Source organism: Pogoniulus pusillus, chromosome 24, assembly GCF_015220805.1.
Source record: "Pogoniulus pusillus isolate bPogPus1 chromosome 24, bPogPus1.pri, whole genome shotgun sequence".
Lineage (NCBI taxonomy): Eukaryota > Metazoa > Chordata > Aves > Piciformes > Lybiidae > Pogoniulus > Pogoniulus pusillus.
This window is the reverse complement of record NC_087287.1, coordinates 4,431,110-4,452,287: the sequence shown is the minus strand read 5'-3', so window position 1 is coordinate 4,452,287 and position 21,178 is coordinate 4,431,110. Positions and strand designations below refer to the sequence as shown.

At 55.0% G+C, this 21,178-nt stretch overlaps 1 protein-coding gene across 2 annotated transcripts in view; it reads right to left on the bottom strand.

The window, feature by feature from the left end:
• Positions 1-20,675, bottom strand: part of CD151 (CD151 molecule (Raph blood group)) — a 39,360-nt gene extending 18,685 nt beyond the window's left edge. Inside the window, exons 1-2 of one of the 2 annotated variants that reach the window (XM_064163125.1) lie at positions 20,521-20,675; positions 2,622-2,725 (exon numbers count right to left, since the gene is read on the bottom strand). The gene's annotated coding sequence lies outside the window, so the exon portion shown is untranslated. Of the gene's footprint in view, positions 1-2,621; positions 2,726-4,086; positions 4,182-20,520 lie in introns of those variants that run through there. The other variant, XM_064163126.1, reaches the window with a different exon arrangement.
• Between the last annotated feature and the right edge of the window lie 503 nt (positions 20,676-21,178).

Sequence of the window (21,178 nt, the reverse complement as noted above, 5' to 3'; positions counted from 1 at the left end):
CCCCAAAGCAGAGGGCTTCCAGCCCTGCCAACATTGCTGTGGCCTCCTCTGGTCCCAGGCTGCTCCAATCTGCCTGAAGTCCCAGAGAATCGAGTCATAGTGAAGCACCTCCATGAAGAGTAAGAAGGGAAGGATGAGCCACCTGTACAAACAGCCCAAAGGAATGAAGAGGGAATGAGTTCATCCTGCCCTGTCTGACTGCAAGCCACAGACCATAAGATGAGGCAGTGAAACCACTGCAAGGCCTCACTGTCTTTGGGGGATGGAGACAAGTCACTGCTGGGGACATTCCCATTGGGCTCCAGAAGAAAATGTTTGCCATGAGCACAGCTGGACACTGGAATCATCTCCCTAGGGCAGCAGTGCAGTGCCCTGCACTGGGCAGGTTGAAGGCTCAGCCTGGCAGGCTGCTGGGCAGCTGACTGCAGCTACAGCATCACCCAGAGAGGTTGGAGCAGATGGTCTTTGGGGTCCCTTCCGAGCCAACACTGTGTGGGTCTGTGATAGTGAAACTGATCCCTTAGGACAACCTAGAGAGCAGAAGCAGTGGCTCCAGTTGCAGCTACTGAGCACCTGGGAGCACAAACCCTGCACAGAGAGCTGCTGTGTTGTGTGTGCTGAGCCACCTCAATCATACAGTCACAGACTCACAGAATAGAAGGGGCTGGAAGGGAACTCTGCAGATCTTCCAGGCCAGCTCCACTGCCAGGGCAGGACACACAGGAACACATCCAGGTGGAGCTGGAAAGTCTCCAGAGAAGGAGACTCTCTTTCAAGGCCTGTCTGGATGTGCTCCTCTGTGATCTGTGCTAGATTGTGTGGTCCTGCTCTGGCAGGGGGGTTGGACTCAATGATCTCCTTGGGTCCCTTCCAACCCCTAATATGCTGTGACTCCACAACCTCTCTGGGCAGCCTGCTCCAGGCCTCCAGCACCCTCACACCAAGGAGGCTTCTCCTCATATTGAGGTGGAACCTCCTGGCTTCCAGTTTGTGTCCATTGCCCCTTGTGCTATTACAGGGTACCAGTGAACACAGCCTGCCCCCTTCTCCTTGCCCCCCACCCCTCAGATATTTACAGACATTGCTCAGATCCCCTCTCAGCCTTCTCTTCTCCAGATTAAACAGCCCCAGGGCTCTCAGCCTGTCTTCATAGGAGAGATGGTCAAGACCCAGCAGGGTTCTCTGCTTGGCCCACCTCAGATTACTGTGTTAAGGTACATGCAGGCAGGTAGCCCCAGCCCAGCTCAGGAAGCATGCAGCACATTCTCCTGCTGGCCAGACATTGATTTAGTCATCACAGCCCTGCCTGGGGAGGTTTGCCTCGACTTGCAGAGCAACAGCAGCAGTTAATTAAAGAGCAGAGCAAGCCAGGCCTGCAGGCTGCTGCTGCTGCACAACCTGCCCCAAAGCAGCAGCTGATGGATGGGGAAGGAAGGAGGCCAGAGCAAATGAAATCACTCCTAGGCCACTCAAAGCATCCTTGTTTTGCAGCATTGACTTTGGAATGATAGCAAGGAAGTTGGGATCCAGTAGATCAGTGACCTCTGCTTCTAGGTAGGGAACCTCTGACATCTCTGCCAGCACTGACACAGACCTGCTGCAGGAATTCTGCTGCACTTAGCCTGCCCCACGTGCAGCTCCCAAAGGGTTGTAAGCCTAGCAGAGAATCAGAGACACTTTGGCTGGCAAAGTCCTCTCAGCTCACCCAATCCAACCATTCTCTAACTCTGCCAATGCTGGTGCCAAACCATGGCCCCTCAGCACATCTCTGCCTCTTGTCAGCACCTTCAGGGATGGTGATTCGATCACCTCCCTGGGCAGCCTGTGCCATGCTTTGAGAACCTTTTCAGTGAAGAAATTTTTTCTCATGTCCAACCTAAACCTTCCCTGGTGTCACTTCAGGCCTTTTCCCCTCATCCTGTCACTTGTCCCTTGGGAGAAGAGCCCAAGCCCCACCTGGCTCCAACTCTCAGGGAGCTGCAGAGAGCGATGAGCTCTGCCCTCAGCCTCCTCTTCTCTACACTGCACACCCCCAGCTCCCTCAGCTGCTCCTCCCCAGCCCTGTCCTTCAGACCCTTCCCCAGCTTCATTGTCCTTCTATGGGACTGCTCCAGTCCTTCACTGTCTTTCTGGGAGTTAGGGCCCCAAAACTGACCTCATACCTAAGATGCAACCTTCCCCCAAGGGCTCCATGGTCGTCCCCCTGCCAATACAACCACCCCACCCAGGCAATGGGCACACTGCTGGCCTGGAGGGCAAGGAGTGGCCACACTGGAGTCTATTTGATCTGGGTCTGATAACCCTGGCCCTGAGACAGCTCTGAGCAAGCAGGGCAGACCTTCTCACCTTGGTATGTACAAGGCAGGGGTGTGACTGAAGACATCATTCTCCACTGAAGCTAAACCCCACCCTTTGAAAGCATGACCCAAGCTCCTCTCTACACAAAAGTCATCATCATCACCTTACCCCACTGAAAGGCCTCCAACTTGCCAGCAGCCCAAAAAACAGCCAGAAGGCAAATGAAGCTGTCCAGGGAAAGGCACACTAAAGCCTGCAGGTGAAGAGCTCCCATCATGACCCCAAAATGACAGACATCACAGGTCAACAGCCTTGACACTGACCTTTCACCACAAAAGCAGCTCACAACACCAGTTCAGTCCTCCTCAAGTGCTTTCTTGCACCCCCTCTTCTTGCTGGCTCTGGTCCTCTGCTGGAAAGCTGAGAGCTGTAGATGATAAGAGTGATGGAGAGAATCAAAGATGAGCCTGGGGATCAAAGTTTGACAACAGGCACAACGACAGCTCAGTCTGCCCAGCAGAAAGCTCAGCAAGAAGCCTCCTCTGTGCAGTGTGAAGCTCCAGGTGGTGTCAGTGCCCCCAGCTGAGCACTGCTCCAGGCCCTCCCAGGGGAACTTCTCAGGGAGTGGAAAGCAGTGGGCAGGCAGCACCAGAACTCATGGCTCAAGTCCATCCTCTGCTCCCAAGGGTTATGAGTCACAGGATGTAAAGCATGAGCTAGAGCTGGGACCCTGCAGAGAAGTGCAAGAGGGAGCTGCCATTTTCTTCAGTCTTTAGCTGTGCTGAAGCATTAAGAGCAGGTGGTTCACATCGAAAAGATGGAGTGTAGAAGGACCTGGAGCTGCTGGAGAGGGTCCAGAGGAGGCCATAAGGTTGATCAGAGGGCTGCAGAAGCCCCCTTGTGGGGACAGGCCGGGAGAGTTTGAGCTGTTCAGCCTGGAGAAGAGAAGGCTGCAGGCAGAGCTCAGAGCAGTCTTCCAGTAGCTCAAGGGGCTCCAGGAGAGCTGGGGAGGGGCTTTGGAGAAGGGCTGGGAGTGCCAGGATGAGGGACAATGGCTTTGAGCTGGGAGAGGGGAGAGTGAGAGTGGAGAGGAGGAAGAAATTGTTGAGAGTGAGGGTGGGGAGAGACTGGCACAGGCTGCCCAGGGAGGCTGTGGAGCACAGAAGCACAGAATGTGAGTGCAGCCCAGAGCCACAAAGGTGCTGAAGGGAATGGAACAGCTCTGTCAGGAGCAGAGCCTGAGGGAGCTGGGGCTGGGAGCTTGGAGAGCAGGAGCTGAGAGGTGACCTCAGCAGTGGTTATCAAGATGTGCAGGTGAGTGCCAGGAGGCTGCAGCCAGGCTCTGCTGGGGGATGCCCTGTGCCAGCACAAGGGGCAGTGGTGGAAGCTGAGGCATAGGAAGCTGCATGGAAACCTGAGGAGGATTTTTTCCCTGTGAGGGTGCCAGAAGCCTGGCACAGGCTGCCCAGGGGGGTTGTGGAGTCTCCCTCTCTGGAGAGATTTGAGCCCTGCCTGGCTGTGTTCCTGTGTGATCTGCTCTGGGTGCTCCTGCTCTGGCTGTTGGGCAAGACTGGAGGAGCTTTGGAGGTCACTTCCAGCCTCTGTGACATTCTGTGACTGTTGGTCCTACCACATCCCCCAGCAGCTCACCCTTACCCCACAGCTTGCAGGCTCAGTTCTCCCTGCACTGCAGGCACAAGCTGGAGAAGGGAAGAGCAGTGCAGCTCTTCCTCCCTCACCTCTTTGGAAGCTGAAGTAAAGATCCTTTGATCTACATTCAGCCCTAACCTCTTTCACAGCCTCAAGGCTTCAGCTCTTATCTAGTGCAGGTCGCAGGAGCTGGAAGCAGCAGCACTTCCTTACTTGCCTGGGTGGGATAATTGGATGACTGCAAACCACCCAAGAGGAGGGGAAAAAAAAAAGCAGAAGTTACTTTTTATCAGTGGATCAAATTTAACACAATTCAGAACCATTTTAACCTCCTAGCATCTTCAAGGAGAGGTTCCCACAGGCCTTCACCTAGCAGTGGAGACAAACCTCAGCTTGGACTACCCCTGCTTCCAATACCTGAGACAAGGAATGCTCTGCTAAGAGCTACAGACTTGTTGATTCACATCATTGTGCAGCTTCTAGACCACAAAAAGCATCTCTGGAGAGAGACAGTGGGAATTCCAGCACTTGGGCCACTGAGAAGCAGGGCAAAGGAAGTCCTGGGATCAGCAACAAAGATCAGCCAAGGGAGCTTGGGAGAGGAGGAGTGGGATGGTCACCTGCAAACCAAGCAGTAGCTCTGAAGCATCCTCAGTTTTGAGGCTCCTCAAGCCTTGTGCCCTACCACTGATCCATCTGCTTGGTGCTGCTCCCACACTGCTGTTCTCTGAGAAGGGAAAGCCACCCCAGGATGCAAAGCTGCTGGCTGACCCAGGATGCAAAGCTGGAGGCTTTGCTTTCCACCTCAGCATGTTGCAACATGCAGGGAAGTCAAAGTACTTGTGCCTCCAGGGCTGGAGAGAAGGCAAAACCCAGCCAGGGAGGCAAAGAAATTCCTCTCAGGAGTTGCCTTTTATTCTTCCCAACACATTTTGGTCCTAACTCCTCCTTTCTTGACCTTTCAGATGGAAGCTGGCACTGCTGACTGAGCTTCCCCAGAGCACAGCTTAGCAACTGCCTTTATCTTCTTCTGCCTGTTGTCTAAAATCAGAGAATCACAGAATGGGAGGGGTTGGAAGGGACCTCTGCAGATCATCCAGTCCAACCACCTGCCAGGGCAGGATCACCCAGGGCAGGGCACACAGGAACACATCCAGGTGGGTTTGGAAAGTCTCCAGACAAGGAGACCCCACAACCTGTCTGGGCAGCCTGCTCCAGGCCTCCAGCATCCTCACAGCAAACAAGTTTCTCCTCCTGTTCAGGTGGAACCTCCTGGCAGGTTCCATGCACTTTGTGACTGTTGCCCCTCATCTACTACAGGACACCACTGAGTAGAGCCTGGCTCCTTTTTCTTGCCCCTCACCCTTGAGATGATTAGGTGGTCATGGACTCACCTTCCTTCTCTCACCAGACTTCAGGAGCTGCTGAAGTGAGGAGCACAAAGCAGTGTTTCCATCACCTGCTCCTACCAGGAATGTTCATGGTGCCTTTGGGAGAGGTGGATACCACTGGGAAAGCCACCACTACACAACAAGGAGTTGACCATTTTTTGGGATGCTGCTTGGCTAACAGAGCACCCTGGAGGTGTTCAAGGCCAGGCTGGATGAGGCCTTGAGCAGTCTGGGCTGGTAGGAGGGGTCCCTGCCTATGGCAGGAGGTTGGCACTGGATGAGCTTTGAGGCTCCTTCCAAACCAAACCATTCAAGGACTCTATGAACTTAGCAAGGATCCCACAGTAGAAGCTCAGGAGCATCTCACCTCAGCATCCTCTGAATTTAGGCATCATTCCCACAGACACTTCACAGTTTTGCTGTGCTCCACCCTCCTGCCAAATCCTCCATCCTCCTACCCTGCTTCAAGCTGCTGCATTGCTTACAGACTCCTAAAGACAGATGCAGACATTCAATTCCAGAGGACGTTGATGAGAGTCAGGTATCCAGTGAGGAATCATCATGGAATCACAGAGTGGCCTAGGTTGGAAGGGATCTTCAAGACCATTCCATCCAAACCCTCTGCAATGGGCAGACTGGTCAAGGTCTTATCCAGCCTGGCCTTAAACACCTCCAGTGAGGTTGTGGGTCACAGAATCACAGAATGTGATCTGTGATCCAAGATTCTGTGATTCTGTGACCCAAAACTTCTCTGGGCAACCTGTACCAGTGTCTCCTCACCCTCCTACTGAAGAACTTATTCCTAAGTTCCAGATCTAAGAACTGGCTAAGCCACCTGAGGAGCCACCTGTTCTAGGACACACAACCTGGCTCTCAGGAGAAGAGCTCTTTGCTCTCTTCCTCCTCCTCAGGGGACTGAAGCAGCAATAACAAGGAGCACAGATTGCAGACTCAAGCCAAGATTCACAGGGTCAGCACCACACACAAGGAACAGGGCTGGAGAGGAGCAGCTGAGGGAGCTGGGGGTGTGCAGTGTGGAGAAGAGGAGGCTGAGGGCAGAGCTCATTGCTCTCTGCAGCTCCCTGAGAGGAGGCTGCAGTCAGCTGGGGTTGGGCTCTGCTGCCTGGTCTCAGGTGATGGAAGGAGAGGACCTGGCCTGAAATTGTGCCAGGGGAGGGTTAGGTTGGAGAGGAGGACAAATGTCTTTGGTGCAAGAGTGGTGAGGGCTTGGCACAGGCTGCCCAGGGAGGTGGTGCAGTGCCCATGGCTGGAGGTGTTCCAGCAAGGTGTGGCCATGGCACCTGGGGCCATGGGTTGGTGCCCATGGTGGGGCTGGGTTGCAGCTTGGACTGGATGATCCCACAGGGCTTTTCCCCCCAAACCTTTCTATGATTGTAGAATCCAGGAGGCACTTTGGAATCACATCCCAGTGGAGTACTCTTACAGAGTGGGAAGCCTTGCCCTGGCAGGTGCAGCTGTGCAGGCACAGAGCAGCAGAACTCAGCAGCTCTGCTGAGCAGCCACAGCCCCACAAAGGGACCATGCTCTGCCCTGGGCTTGCCTTGGCTCTCCCCTGGTGATGTGCTGAGGATTAGCCTCAACAGCACAGCTTGGGAGAGCCAGGACAGGGCTGCTGGCAGAGCATTCAAGCCACAGTGGGAAGTTTGACAGCTTTCCCACAGGACAAATGCAGGAATGGCAAAGGTCTGGGGCTCTGCTGTCTTCTGCCTCCTGTATCCCAGCAGCCTGAGCTGGGCAGAGGAAAGACATGTGCAGGGTGGGACAGCTGCCCTCCTTCATAGCATCACAGATGACCATCTCTAAGCCCTCTAAGGTCATCCAGTCCAACCACCAACCCGATCCCACCATGGCCTCAGAGGGTTTTTCCAATCCAAACAACTCCCTGATTCTGTGAATTGTGTTCTGAAGGGGTTAGGCAAAGCTGGATGAGGCCATGGTTGGCTTTGGGAGTCCCGAGGACAAAAGAGACTGAGCAGAAAACCAATCCCAGAAGCATTAAGCAAAGAGAAAGCACACAAGAGAAAAGTCAGGGAGGGAGGGAGATGCCTGTGCCTGGCCACAAGGCCAACAAAACACCTTCACAGGGCTCCGTGCTCCTAACACAACAGACACAGCCACCACACCCTGAGAGCAAACCCCCACCCCCTTGTCTGCTTGCTCCCCAAAGCAAACAGCCCCTCCACATCCCCCCGGGGAGCTGGGAGGCAAACCAGAGACCAGCAGGCACTGGGTGGCCACTGAGGACTCCTTCTGTGTCAAACAAGGTCCTCTTGTCCCTCACAAGGCCTCCTTTATCCTGAAGGATGCCAAAGCACTTTCCACTATTTATACACAGGAACCACTTCACTGCTCATTGAGCTGAGGAGAGGAACAATGAGGAGCTCTCTTCTACCCCTCTGAGCAGCAGAAAGCAGAGCCTGGGTTCTGTTTGCAGAGCAAAGAGGGTTTGCCACCAATAAGGGACAACAGTTCAGGCAGGGCAGGGGCAGCTTACAGCCAAGACAAACTCTTCCCTGCAGCCTGGCACTGGTGTGAAAATAAAAGCTGGGGAGGGACTTCTGACAAGGGCTTGGAGTGATAGGATGAGAGGTGATGGATTGAAGCTGGAAGAGGGGAGATGGAGACCAGAACTAAAAGCTTGGCAGGGAGGGTGGTGAATGGTTTGAAGCTGAGGGAGAGCAGGGTTAGGCTGGAGCTTAGGAAGAAGTTCTTCACTGTGAGGGTGGTGAGACACTGGCACAGTTGCCCAGGGAGGGTGTGGATCAGAGAATCACAGATCTTTGATCCCATTCTGTGATTCTCTGATCCACAACCTCCCTGGAGGTGTTCAAGGCCAAGTTGGATGAGACTTTGAGCCACCTGGGCTAGTAGGTCTCCCTGCCCATAGAGAACTGGACCATCTCTAAGGTCCCTTCCAGGCCAACCCATGCCATGCTTCTGTTTTAATCTCTGTTTGCCCAGTTCTGTCCCTGGGCACTGTGGGGATGCTTTGGTTTGGTTTGTTTTTCAAAGCTTTGCTTTGTCTGCTCTGGAGAACTCCCCAGCAGCACCTAACCACAAAAGGTTCTGCAGGATCAGCTTTTTGCCTGATCCTTCCCATTCAATCCACGCAGCTCTCAGAGAGTTCAAACAAAACCTTCCTGCCCTGTGGTCATGCCAATGCTAGGACCAAGCCAACAGAGGATAAAATAAACCCTTCCCAGGCATCACAAAGCCTATTCAGGCAATTCTGCAGACTCCCCCACACAAGAGTGATGACAGCCATGGCTTTTGGGTTGGCTTTTGTGTCTGGTTTATGCACAAAGAGCATTAAAGCAGACAAATACTCAACCAAAGAGAAGATCTGGCTGGATGCAATCTGCAGGGATAATTCTTCTGGGAATTTCCAGGCTTTTCTTCCAGAGGACTTCAGGGATTAAAGAAAAAGGCAAAACAAACCCAAATTTTATCCCAAGAGCAGCCTGAGATGATGTCTCTCTGGGAAAGAGGCACTTTGGAAGTGCTGTGTTCCAGCTGCAATGAATTGAGAGGCCCCGGATCAGCAATGGTGTGGCCAGCAGGAGCAGTCCCCCTGAGCTGGGAGCTGCTGAAGCCACAGCTTGAGTGCTGGGTTCAGCTTTGGGGCCCTCACTTCAAGAAGGACATTGAGGAGCTGGAGCAAGTGCAGAGAAGGGCAAGAACTGGAGTTCTGGAGTGCCCAACACAAGAAGGACATGGAACCGTTTGGAACGAGTCCAGAGGAGGCCATGAAGATGCTGAGAGGGCTGCAGCAGCTCTGCGCTGAGCACAGGCTGAGAGAGTTGGGGCTGTGCAGCCTGCAGAAGAGAAGGCTTGGAGGAGACCTTGGAGTGGCCTTGCAGGATCTGAAGGGGGCTGCAGGAGGGCTGTGGAGGGACTATTGACAAGGTCTGGTAATGACAGGATGAGGAGGAATGGGTTTGAAGTGGCAGAGGGGAGATTGAAAGTGGATGTTAGGAAGTTCTTTGCAGTGATGGTGGTGAGACACTGGCACAGGTTGAGGGTGGTGAGACACTGGCACAGGTTGTCCAGGGAGGCTGTGGAGCACAGAATCACAGCTTGGAGCTCTCTTCCAATCTGGTTGATTCTATGACTGTATGAAGGAGGTGCTGGGTGTGCCAGGATGAGGGACAAAGGTTTTGAGCTGGGAGGTGTTTAAAAGGAGGCTGGATGAGACAGTTAGTGCCATGGGTTAATTAGAAGGTGTTAGGTTGGACTTGATGATCTTACAGGTCTTTCCCACCCTGGTTAATTCTGTGATCCTGTGATTCCACTGACCAGGAAGCAGAATCTACCATCTGCAGTGTCCCACAACAAAGCCTCACACAACAGAAACTGCTCCAGAAAGCAGTTCACAGCCTCCATACTTACTTCAGCTCAGTTGGTTGTAGGGGAGTCTCTACTGCTCAGTGCTGAGGAGCACTACTGATGGGTGTCCTGACCACAGAACTCTTTGAAAGCCCAAAGCACTTTGGAGACTGCTGAAGATGGCAAGGAAGCAGCAATGGGATGAGAACTTAGTGTAAGAGCCATGCAAGGTGTAAGACAATCTGGGAGATAGGATATCCAGGGGATAAGACTCTAATTTACAGTATCAGAGGATGGTTTGACTTGGAAGGGATTTTAGAGATTGTGTAGACCACTGCAGGACTCAAAGCTGTTTTCAAGCTGCCTGTGCTCCACTTTGTTTCCACTTTGCAAACCACAGCACCAGACCTGGAGAGGCTGGAGATAGGGGCCAGGGCCAACCTTATCGATCTCTACAAAGCCAAGTGCAAGGTCTTGCACCTGGGTCAGGGCAATCACAAGCACAAATCCAGCAGAATGGAGAGACAGCAGCCCTAAGGAGGAGGACTTGAGGGTGCTAGGTGAGGAGGAGCTCAACATGAGCCAGCACTGAGTGCTGCCAGCCCAGCCCCAGCCTGTCCTGGGCTGATCCCCAGCAGCAGGGGCAGGGAGGGGATTCTGCCCCTCTGCTGTGCTCTGTGCTGAGACCCTCCCTGCAGTGCTGGGGCAGCTCTGGAGTGCTCAGCACAGAGAGGGACCTATTAGAGCAGGGCCAGAGGAGGCCACAGCAGTCCTGGCAGGGCTAGAAGCCCTCTGCTGTGAAGTCAGGCTGGAAGGGCTGGGTTTGGTCAGCCTAAAGAAGAGAAGGTACCTGGAGACCTTTGAGCAACCTTCAAGTAACTGAAAGGGGCTACAGGAGAGGTGGAGAGGGACTTTGTACAAAGGCATGGAGCAAGAGGACAAGAGGTAATGGTTTCAGACTGGATGAAGCTGGATTTAGATTGGACAGTAGGAAGGAAATGCCTCCCATGAGGGTGGTGAGGCACTAGGACAGGTTGCCCAGAGAAGCTGTGGAGGCTCCAAGCCAGGTAGTGTTTAATGCCAGGCTGGATGAGGCCTTGAGCAAGCTGTGCTGGTGGGAGGTGTCCCTGCCCATGGCAGGGGATTGGAACTGGATGACCTTTAAGGTCCCTTCCAACCTAACTCATTCTGTGATTCAATGAAGGGCCTTCTGACCATAGCTGCAGATATATCCCAGTGCTTGTACCTCTCAGGCCATTCCAGAGTGCTCAGTGAGCACTTTGAGGAGTTTCTATTCCTCTCCAGAGCTCAAACCACTTCAGCCCAGAGCCAGATCAAATATCCAGGGGAAATTAAACGCCATTTCATTTCCCAGGGCTGCCAGTCCCAGCTCGCAGGAGCTGTGTCCCTCCCGTTGCCATAGGAGCCAGGCTGCTGGCTGCTGCCCCTGGAAGGGACCCGTTCTTCCAGTGACAACTAAACAACCCTCAGCCAAAAATAAACCAGCCCTCCCCCATCCCCCCTGCTCTGCTGCAGCAGGCTTTAATGGCCACCAAACCCATTGACACAGCTGTTTTTAGAGCAGCCTGAGGTCTTGACAGGGAGGCACCAGCATGTGAATAAATAACTGGGAGGTTCTGACTGTCCTCCAGGCAATTACTCGCTGGCCCTTGACCAAAGATGGGGGCAGGGGAGAAGACAAGAAGTCCCTGACCCCAGAGCACACAAGCTCTCTGAATAACTCCTCCAGGGCCAAACCACTGCCCTCAACATGAGGAAAAATGTCTTTATTGGGAAGGTGACAGAGCCCTGGAGCAGGCTGCCCAGAGAGGTTGTGGAGTCTCCTGCTCTGGTGACTTTCAAGCCCCATCTGCATGTGTTCCTGTGGTGTGACCTGCCCTGGGTGGCCCTGTGTAGTCTAGATAAAAGGAGGCTGAGGAGAGACCTCATTGCTCTCTACAGCTTCCTGAAAGGAGGTTGGAGCCAGGCTGGGCTCTGCTCCCTAGTAACAAGTGATAGGATGAGAGGAACAGGCCTCAAGTTGCACCAGGGAAGGTTTAGGTTAGACATGAGAAGAAATTTCTTGGCTGAAAGGCTGCCCAGGGAGGTGGTTGAATCTCCATCCCTGGAGGGGTTTCAAAGAGGCAGAGATGTGGTGCTGAGTGCCATGGTTTGGCATCAGGCTCCACCATTAGAGCACGGTTGGACTGGATGAGCTTCAAGATCTTTTCCCCCACGCAGACAGATGCAACCAAAGTGAAGTTGGTGCCCCCAGTGAAAGCAGAGATTTTCCTCTGAGCCTGTGTCCACTCTTCATCCTTCCAGGCAGCACACCAAGGGCAGGATCCACACTTCCCCACCACCCAGAGGCAAAGGAGAACCTCAGGGAAACAGGAAATGTGTCCCTCCAATGTTCACTCAGTGGACAAGGTATTTGCAGACCACATCAAACCTCCAATCTTACCTCTGGCAAACCTCTCTCTCAGAATGCCAGCATGGTGAGGGTTGGGAGGGACCTTTAGAGACCATCCAGTCCAACCCCCTGCTCCAGCAGGGCACCCACAGCAGCTTGCCATGGGGGGGTTGGAAGCTCTCCACACAAGCAGACTCCACAACCTCTCTGGGCAGCCTGCTCCAGGCCTCCAGCACCCTCACACCAAATAAGTTTCTCCTCTCATCAAAGATGGTTGAGAGCTACTCCCTATAGCAAGGGGGGACCTACAGCTCAGCACAGCTCCCAGCTGGCTGGCAGCTCAGCTCCTCAGAAAGCTGCACTTCCACATGGGACTGAGCTCACCCTTCCTGTGCTCCAGCCAAACTCACAAGCACACAGCCCAACACTTTCCCATATGGATGTTCCTTCCTCACTGCACTGAATGCTCACACCCAAGCCCCCTTCTTGTTCCAGAGCTGGCTGCTCCAAGGCAGAGCTTACCACAGACATGTCCACATGCCTGCCATCCATGCTGTTTGTTCAGCACCATGACTGGCCAGACTCTTATCAGTGGTGGCCAGTGACAGTGGCCACAGATGGAACCCAGGAGGTTCTATTTAAACAGGAGGAGAAAGTTCTTTGGTGCTGGAGCCCTGGAGCAGGCTGCCCAGAGAGATTGTGGAGTCTCCTTCTCTGAAGAGATTCCAACCCCACCTGAGCAGCTGTGGAGTGCTCTGCAGGCAGCTCTCTGTGACCATGGAGGAGAACAACAAATCCCCTCCATTTCCATGGCAGTGTGGGAGAGAGAAGATGTGAGATATGAATTCCTCCCTCTGGATTCCACCAGAGCCAAGCAGAAATGCTGACATTCACAAGCCATGACTCACACCCACCCAGGCAGGCACTCTAGAAGTCCTCCTCACTAGCTGGCATGCCACAAATGCCAGCATAGCTGGCACCTGCCAGGCTGGCTCTGGTAGTAGTTAAATTTGACCAAACCCATCCTTCTCCTTTATTTTCTATCTTGTTGCAGTGTGGTGGCCAGTGAGGATCAGAGCACTGCCTGAAAGCACAACCACACAGGCATGGTGGCTTTGCTCTGGCAGGTGCCAGGTCAGGGAGGCTTCAGCCATGATCCTCTTCACAGAACAGAAAGTTCTCCTCCACAAATTCCTACCTCCAACCACTCTGGGGCCCTGTTTGCATTGGATCTCGTTAATGAGGAGCCAAAGCATCCATTGTTCCTGCTCCAGCTATGCTGGGAAGTCAGACACTTGTATTTAAGGAGCTGCCAGGGATGCCTCCATTAACCTCCCCCTCCCCAACCAAGTGCAGTTCCTGATTCATGGATTCACAGAATGGGTTGGAAGGGACCTTCAAGATCATCCATTTCCAACCCCCTGCCATGGGCAGGGACACCTCCCACTAGAACAGACTGCTTAAGACACTCATCCAACCTGGCCTTGAACACCTTCAGGGAGGTTGTGGAGGACAGAAGCACAGAATGTGATCTTTGATCACATTCTGTGCTTCTGTCCTCCACAACCTCCCTGGGCAACCTGTGTCAGTGTCTGGATGTCCTTCCTTAGCCCACCAGACCAGGATCCTGCCCCCATGAGCAGCAGCCTCCTATAGAGCCAGTTACACTTTCATTTCTGTGCTGAGCTCTCAGAAAAGCACCTCCCAAGCTGCACAGCACTTTCCCAGCCCAGGCTGGAGAGCCATAACCACCCAAACAGCCAGAGGAGCTGTGCTTAGAAGCGTGGACCAAGCTGGTCACTCCCCAACACAGCCTAGACCCCAACACACACCTCCTGCTCTGCCATGCCATCCCAGGAGTGTGGTGTAGTCACTCTCTGCTTGGTCTTTGCTCTCCCACGCAGAGCAGAAGCATTCCAGGGCACGATATCAGCCAGGCTTTCACCTTACCCATTTCCTCAGCACAGCCAAACCTTTCTCCCACAGCATGCCTGTTCCTCTCAACCTGTCCTTCTCCTGTGGTGGCAAAGACATCTCAGAAACCTGCTGCAAACTCCAGCTCAACTCCACAGCTTCTTGGGAGCGTGCAGCTGCAGGGACAAATTCCACTGAGGCACTGCCCCTGTTCCCCACTGCTCTGTTTAAACCAGCTCCCTGCTGCTCCAGCTTCTCTTCTATAAAGGGGAAGTGAACCTGGGTTGGAGAAGTGAACTTTGCTCCTTCTAGCACCCACAAGAGATAAGAAACAATAGGTAATGCCAAACATTTGATGTGACCTGCTTCTGGCTTGGTCTTAACTTCCAAAGCCTCAATAATGCCGCCAGGAGCAACCCATGGGGCTGAGCAACATCCTCCTTCACATCTCCCATGCATCTCACTCCCTCTGAAGGTGCTGGTCCCACAACCCACACACTCCAGACTCCCTCCCCTGGGTGCTCTCGCCTCTTCCACAGCAGTTCAGCAGGTAGAAGAGGCTCTGAAGCATCTTAGGTGAGTGCAGGCAGCCCACATGGAGCTCACCATACCACTACAGCTGCCTTGGCTCAGCTGGACCCTGCCAACAGCAGTTCTCACTCAAAGACCCTCTGCAGAACACAACTCCTGGGGTCCTCCCTGACCCTGCAATATTCTGCCTCCAGCATGGTCCAACACTGCTGGCATCACAGTATCGTTTGGGTTGGCAAAGCCCTTTCATTCTCTAACTCTGCCAAGGCTGGGGCTAAGCCATGGCCCTCAGCACCTCATTGCTGCCTCCTCCAAACACCTGCAGGGATGGCCATTCAACCACCTCCCTGGGTGATCTGTTCCAGTCTCTGAGAGCAGTTTCTTCTCAAATCCAACCTAAACCTCCCTTGGGGCAACTTGAGGCAATTTCCCCTCACCCTGTCACTTGTTACTTCAGAGCAGAGCCCAAACCCCATCTCCCTGCAGCCTCCTCTCAGAGAGCTGTAGAGAGCAATGAGGTCTGCCCTCAGCCTCCTTCTTCCCAGGCTCAACGTCCCCAGCTCCCTCAGCTGCTCCACCCCAGCCCTGTTCTCTAGACCCTTCCCCAGCTTTGTTGCCATTCTCTGGACCTGCTCAACCCCACCTGGCTACAGCCTCCCTTCAAGGAGCTGCAGCCAGCAATGAGCTCTGCCCTGAGCCTCCTCTGCTGCAGGCTGCACCCCCCCAGCTCCCTCAGCCTCTCCTCACAGGGTTCTGCTCCAGGACCCTCCCCAGCCTTGCTGCCCTTCTCTCAACACCTTCCAGCACCTCAACATCTCTCTGCAATTCAGCAGCCCAGAACTGGACACAGCACTCAAGGTGTGGCCTGAGCAGGGCTGAGCACAGGGGCACAAGAACCTCCCTCGTCCTGCTGCCCACACTGCTCCTGAGCCAGCCCAGGATGCCATTGGCTCTGCTGCCCACCTGGGCACTGCTGCCTCCTCTGCAGCTCCTCTCTCCCAGCACCTCTCTGCCTGCCTGCTCTCTGCCACTCTGGCCCCAGCCTGTAGTGCTGCTTGGAGTTGTTGTGGCCAAAGTGTACAACCCTGCACTTGGCCTTGTTCAGTCTCATCCCATTGGCCTCTGCCCACCCATCCAGCCTGGCCAGGTCCCTCTGCAGGGCTCTGCTACCCTCCAACAGCTCCACAGCTGCTCCTAGCTTGGTGTCATCTGCAAACTCACTGCTGCTGGACTCAATCCCCTGCCCCAGATCATCACTAAAGATACTGAATAGGATGTATTCCTGTGTGCCCTGCCCTGGGTGCCCCTGCTCTGGCAAGGGAGTTGGACTGGCTGATCTCTGGGGAGGTCCCTTCAACCCCTCCCATTCTGTGACTCTGTAATGAGAACCCCAGAACACAGCTGCCAGGCAACGCCAGGAGTGCAATACAGTGATTGTTGCCCTGTTCATCCTGCCAAGGGTGTCTGTTCCTGTACAGCAGCCAGCACTGTCTGAATCGGTTCCCTGGGATGCCAGGCTGATGAGGTCACAGACAGAGGAGCCTGGCAGGCGGGACAGAGCAGAGTGCTGGCAGAGAGATGCCCATCAGCAGTGCTGCTATTACAGTGCTGATCCCTGCCCAGAGGGCCTGGCAGCAAAGGGTTTGTGTGCCCTGGGGAGGGACAGTTAGGTGCTCTCCACAGAGCTGGCAAGCATCTCATCTCTATCCTGCAGCTCTGGCTTCTCAGCTGCTGACTTTTCTCACAGGTTGGGAAGATGGCCACCATCCTGGGGGCCATCCAAAATGCAGGTGAAAACAGAAGGGGAAACAGGATGACTGTTCAGACAGTGACACTGAGTATCTCCTGTGGGCTCTGTTGTGGCAAAAGGAAAATCCCTTCCATGACCTGGAAGGCAGGAGGACCAAGTGAGATGGAAGGAGACATGGCCTTCACCTTCAGGAGCTTGGAGGGTTTCAGAGAACAAGGAGAGTGCTCCTCACAGGCAGGGAAGGTGAAGTGAGCTGTGATTTCCAGGGATCCCCCTCCCTCAGGCTTTCCATGACCTCAGCTGTCAGTGCCCACACGTGGCAAGAGTGGGAGACAGCCCAGTGTAGAGCCCAAAAGCAAAAAGTCAAGGTGGGGAGTAGGAAATCTTCTTCTCAGGAGATTCTGAGAGCAAGACTAATGAGGCTACTAGGGACAGTAGCTCAGGCTGGACCACGAGGAAGCAAATCTCATCCCTCTGGTTTTCAGAGGCTGTCCATCCACCTTCTGTCTTTTTGAGCTTCTCTCTTAAATAGAAGGTGAAAGGAAAACAGAGGGACAGGATGTTTGCTTTTTAAGTGACCACATCACCTGGAAACATCAGACAAGACAGTTGGGCACATCCAGGTAGGCAGGAGGGTAGAGGTGTTACAGGCACATTGCTTTCCTCCTCCTCATAACAAGTAGCCCAGTGCACTCCTGACAGAAGCAGCCAAACTTCACAGCAGCCAGGAGAGAATTTACCTGTGAGATGAACCAACCAGAAGAGACACAGCTCATCACTCAGCCAACCCCTTCCAGGCTGCCTTAAGCGCAAAGGGAGTTGCTGTCTGCTCCCTGGGTGTGTGCAGTAGGAACAGCCAGAGTCGTGCTACAACTTCTACTACAGAATCACAGAGGGGGAGAGGTTGGAAGGGACCTCCAGAGATCAACCAGCCCAAACCCCTTGCCAGAGCAGGGGCACCCAGGACGGGATACACAGGAATGCATCCAGATGGGGCTGGAAAGGCTCCAGAGCAGGAGACTCCACAGCCTCTCTGGGCAGCCTGCTCCAGCCTCCAGCACCTTCACAGGGACAAAGTTTCCCCTCCTGTACTTGTGGCACCTCCTCTGTTCCAGCTTGCCCCCAGTGCCCCTTGTGCTGCCCTTAGCCATCCCTGAGCAGATCCTGGCTGTGTCCTCCCCACACTGCCCTGCACATCTTTATCAACAGGAATGAGGTCTCTGTTCTTCTCCAAGCTAAAGCAGCTCCCTCAGAAGGCAGATTATTAGCTAGGAACAATAACAGGTCGGGTGGAGACATCCTAGTGGAGACAGAGAGCTCTCCATCTGCCATCCCTGAGCAGAGCCTGGCTGTGTCCTGACACTGCCCTGTACATCTTTATCAACAGGAATGAAGTCTCTCTTCTTCTCCAAGCTAAAGCAGCTCCTTCAGAAGGCAGATTATTAGCTAGGAACAATAACAGGCCTGGTGGAGACATCCTAGTGGGGACAGAGAGCTCTCCAGCTACACACCCACCCAGCATTTTTGCTAGCCAAGGGAACAGGAGCAGCTTTCTTCCACCCCCTTGCTGAAGAATCTCTCACACCCATCATCACAAATTTTCAGAGGCTGCACTGAAAATTCCCTTCACAGAGGCAGGATTTGGGCTCTGGGTGTTTTATTCTACTTCAGGAGAAGCCTCAGAGTGCTGTCCACCTCAAAACTGACACAAGGGAGCTGAGAAGCTAAAGCACTGGAGAAAAATCTTCTGGGGGTGGTGCTTCCTGCTCACTCAGACAATGGCCTTTGTATTAGGCTCAGGAGAGGTGCCACAGCCCCAGCTGGGCTGTTAAACACAATGCTCTGCTCTCTGCATTAAGAACAAACTCTCCTCTGACACACCTGTCTGGAGACCTGAGAAGGAAAACTCGTCTGTTAAGCTCCCATAAATCACACCATGGGGGAAGTTCTGTACAATGAGGCTTGGTGAAATACTGCCAACAGGTTGCCCAGAGAGATGGTGAAGGCCCCATCCCTGGAGACATCCAAGCTCAAACTAGGTGGAGCCTAGGGCAGCCTGCTCCATCTGGAGGTGTCCCTGCTGACTGCAGGGGCGTTGGACAAAACGACCTTTGAGGGTCCCTTCCAAGCAGATGCAGTCAGTGACTGTGTATGTGTGGGTCTGACTGCTGTACCTGGCTATGGCTTCTTCCTAGGCTGCACCAGCACCCAGTGAGGAAACACAAGGCTGTCTGAGTGCAGGATCTGAACTCCCCAAATCAGGCTTGTCAGTGGTGTTGGGGCCTTCGAGGGTCCCTTCCAAGTTAATGTCAGAAAAGGCACATTGTTGTTGTTAGCTGGAGTCAACAGACAGCAGAGACAGCCAGGAGCGCTACCAGGCTACTGGAGGAGATTCTCCTGCACTGCAGAGAGACTCCCCCAGGAGGTAAAGCCAGCATGTAAAAGATGCCCAGGGCAAGCAATATATGCAACAGCTTGGGATAAAACATGCTTTCTGCAGAAAGACAGCACATGGACAGAAAGCTACCCAGGTCAGGCACTCAAAGACATCCTCAGCAAACTGCAGAGCCAGGATATGATCTGAGGGTAGCTCTATGGAGGAGCTGAAAAGCTGCCAGCTCTTCCAGCCCACAACCTAAGTGCTCAGCAAGGACATCTGACTCAGAGCAGCTGCAGCAAACCAGAGCCCAGACGCAGCAGCACAAGCCAGCAGCAAGCCTTCAACAGGCACCTGCCACTAGACGCCTCAGGTAAAGCAGAAGGGAGGCTGCCACAGGCACTGCCCAGCCTCCTGCCAGCCATGTGCCCGTCCCAGACACACAACCTCCTGCAGAGAAGCTAAACACACTGGAACTCTGGCATTGCCTCTTCTAGTTTCTGGTGAGCTCAGCAGCAGCTCAGCACAGACATGCTCTGCTCCCTCCACCACAGGCTACCTTTGGTAGCAGTGAGAGTCACACAGAAGAATTGGGACTGACCTTGCTTTGACTGATGAGCACCAAGAGACTCTTCAAGTCTCCACAAGACCTATCAAACACCTCCCTAAGAAGCCAGGCAACAGCATCACCTAGGCAAAGCTTCACAGAATGGGTTGAGTTGGAAGGGGCCTTAAAGCTCATCCAGTTCCAACCCCCCTGCCATAGGCAGGGCCATCTCACACCAGCCTAAGCTGCTCAAGGCACTCACAGAACGGTGTGGGTTGCAAGGCACCTTGAAGATCATCCAGTTCCAACCCCTCTCCCATGGGCAGGGACACCTCCCACTAGCCCAGGTTGCTCAGGGCTCTTTCAGCCTGGCCTTGAACACCTGCAACCTGTGCCAGACAGCAGAGGAGCTCTCAGAGCGAGCCAGGAAGCGCTGCCGGGGGGAGTGAAGGAAGTGAAGCAGCGTAACACGCAAGGGATGCTCCAGAGCAGCCTGAAATGCAGACACGGCATGGCTCAAACTCAACAGGATGCTGCAACAGGTTGATTAGCAAAGCCCTCGGGAAGAGCCAGGATGTTTTACACTTAGAGCAGTTCAGGCTCCTGGGCAGATGACAGGGAGGAAAGGCTACTGGAAAAGACTCCTCACGGTAAAAGAGGTGCAGCAGCAACCCACGGCCGGCAGCCTCCCTCCTGATTCAGCTTCCTGAGCATGAAGCACTCCAGCAACTGCAGATGGCCTGGATTCGGGGTAAACGGGGGCTCATTCTCCCCCTCCTCCACGGGTCCTACAAGCCCAGCATCAAACCCAAGTTCTATTTGCTCATCGGGGAGCCTTAACCGAAGAGAAGGCAGAGGGAGATAAAAGCATCGTTTCACAACAGCAGGGGCAACACTCGGGGCACCTTTCCTAACGCACCGGCTGGGCCGAGCCGCTGACAGGGCCCTCGCAACAGGTTTCAAACCCTTTACAGAAAGAAAGCGAAGCAGAAGCCGAGCCCCTGCGCAGCTCTGGGCGCTGACGGGGCAGCAGAGCCGAGCCGAAGCGGCCCGGCCCGCGGTGACCGCGGGCAGTTACTGAGGGACCACCGCAGCCCGGCAGGGCAGCACTCCCCGGGCCCCGCAGTGCGCTCTGCCCGCCCTCGCCCGGGCCGGGCTGTCAGGAGCCGCCGCCCACCCTGCTCCCGCCGTGCCAGCTCCCCCGGGCCGCGGGAAGAGCAGCGGCAAGAGCCGCGTCCCTCGCCCGTCCGCCCTGTCCCGTCCCCCCGCGGGCGGCCGCCATGCCGGGGCGCTCTGCCTCACCTCTCCGCAGCCAGCCGCGCCGGACCCGAGCGCTCCGCTCCGCTCCGCTGCGCACCGCCTCACGCCCGCCCTGCTGCTCCGGGAGGGCGGGAAGGAGGCAGGCAGGAGAGGCACCGCGGAGGAGGGCGGGAAGCGCTGCTCGGCCCGCCCGGGCCGCCCCGCGGGCGGTGCCTCGGCCGCGCCTCCCTCCGCGCTGCCGGGCCCGCGGCTCAGGGAGAGCAAACGGCCTCGGGGCGCGGTGCGGTGCCTGCGGGCAGCTCCCGCAGCTGCTGTCGCTGGCGGGCAGGTGCGTTGCGGGCCCGCCACACCGTGCCCCTGGCAGCGGCGGCTCCGCTCCGCACCGCCTCGGCCTGGCACTGCCGTGCCCACTGCCGTGCCTACTGCCGCAGGCAGCGCGCCGCAGCGGCCGGGGCTGGAGCTGCTGCCTCCTGTGTGGGAAGGCGGCAGACCTGCCTGCTGGAGAAGTTTGCCGTGAACGGAGATCCAGCCCCGACTGGCACATTGCCTCATCCTGCCGTTAGCTCACTGCAGCCCCGGGCTGAGCGCCGCCTCACAGCGGGGCCGCCCTCTGCGCAAGGACCCGCGCAGCAGCTGGTCTCAGCGGAAAGACCCTCGCGGGGGTCGGTCCCGAAGGGAAAGATCCTCGTAGGGGTCGCTC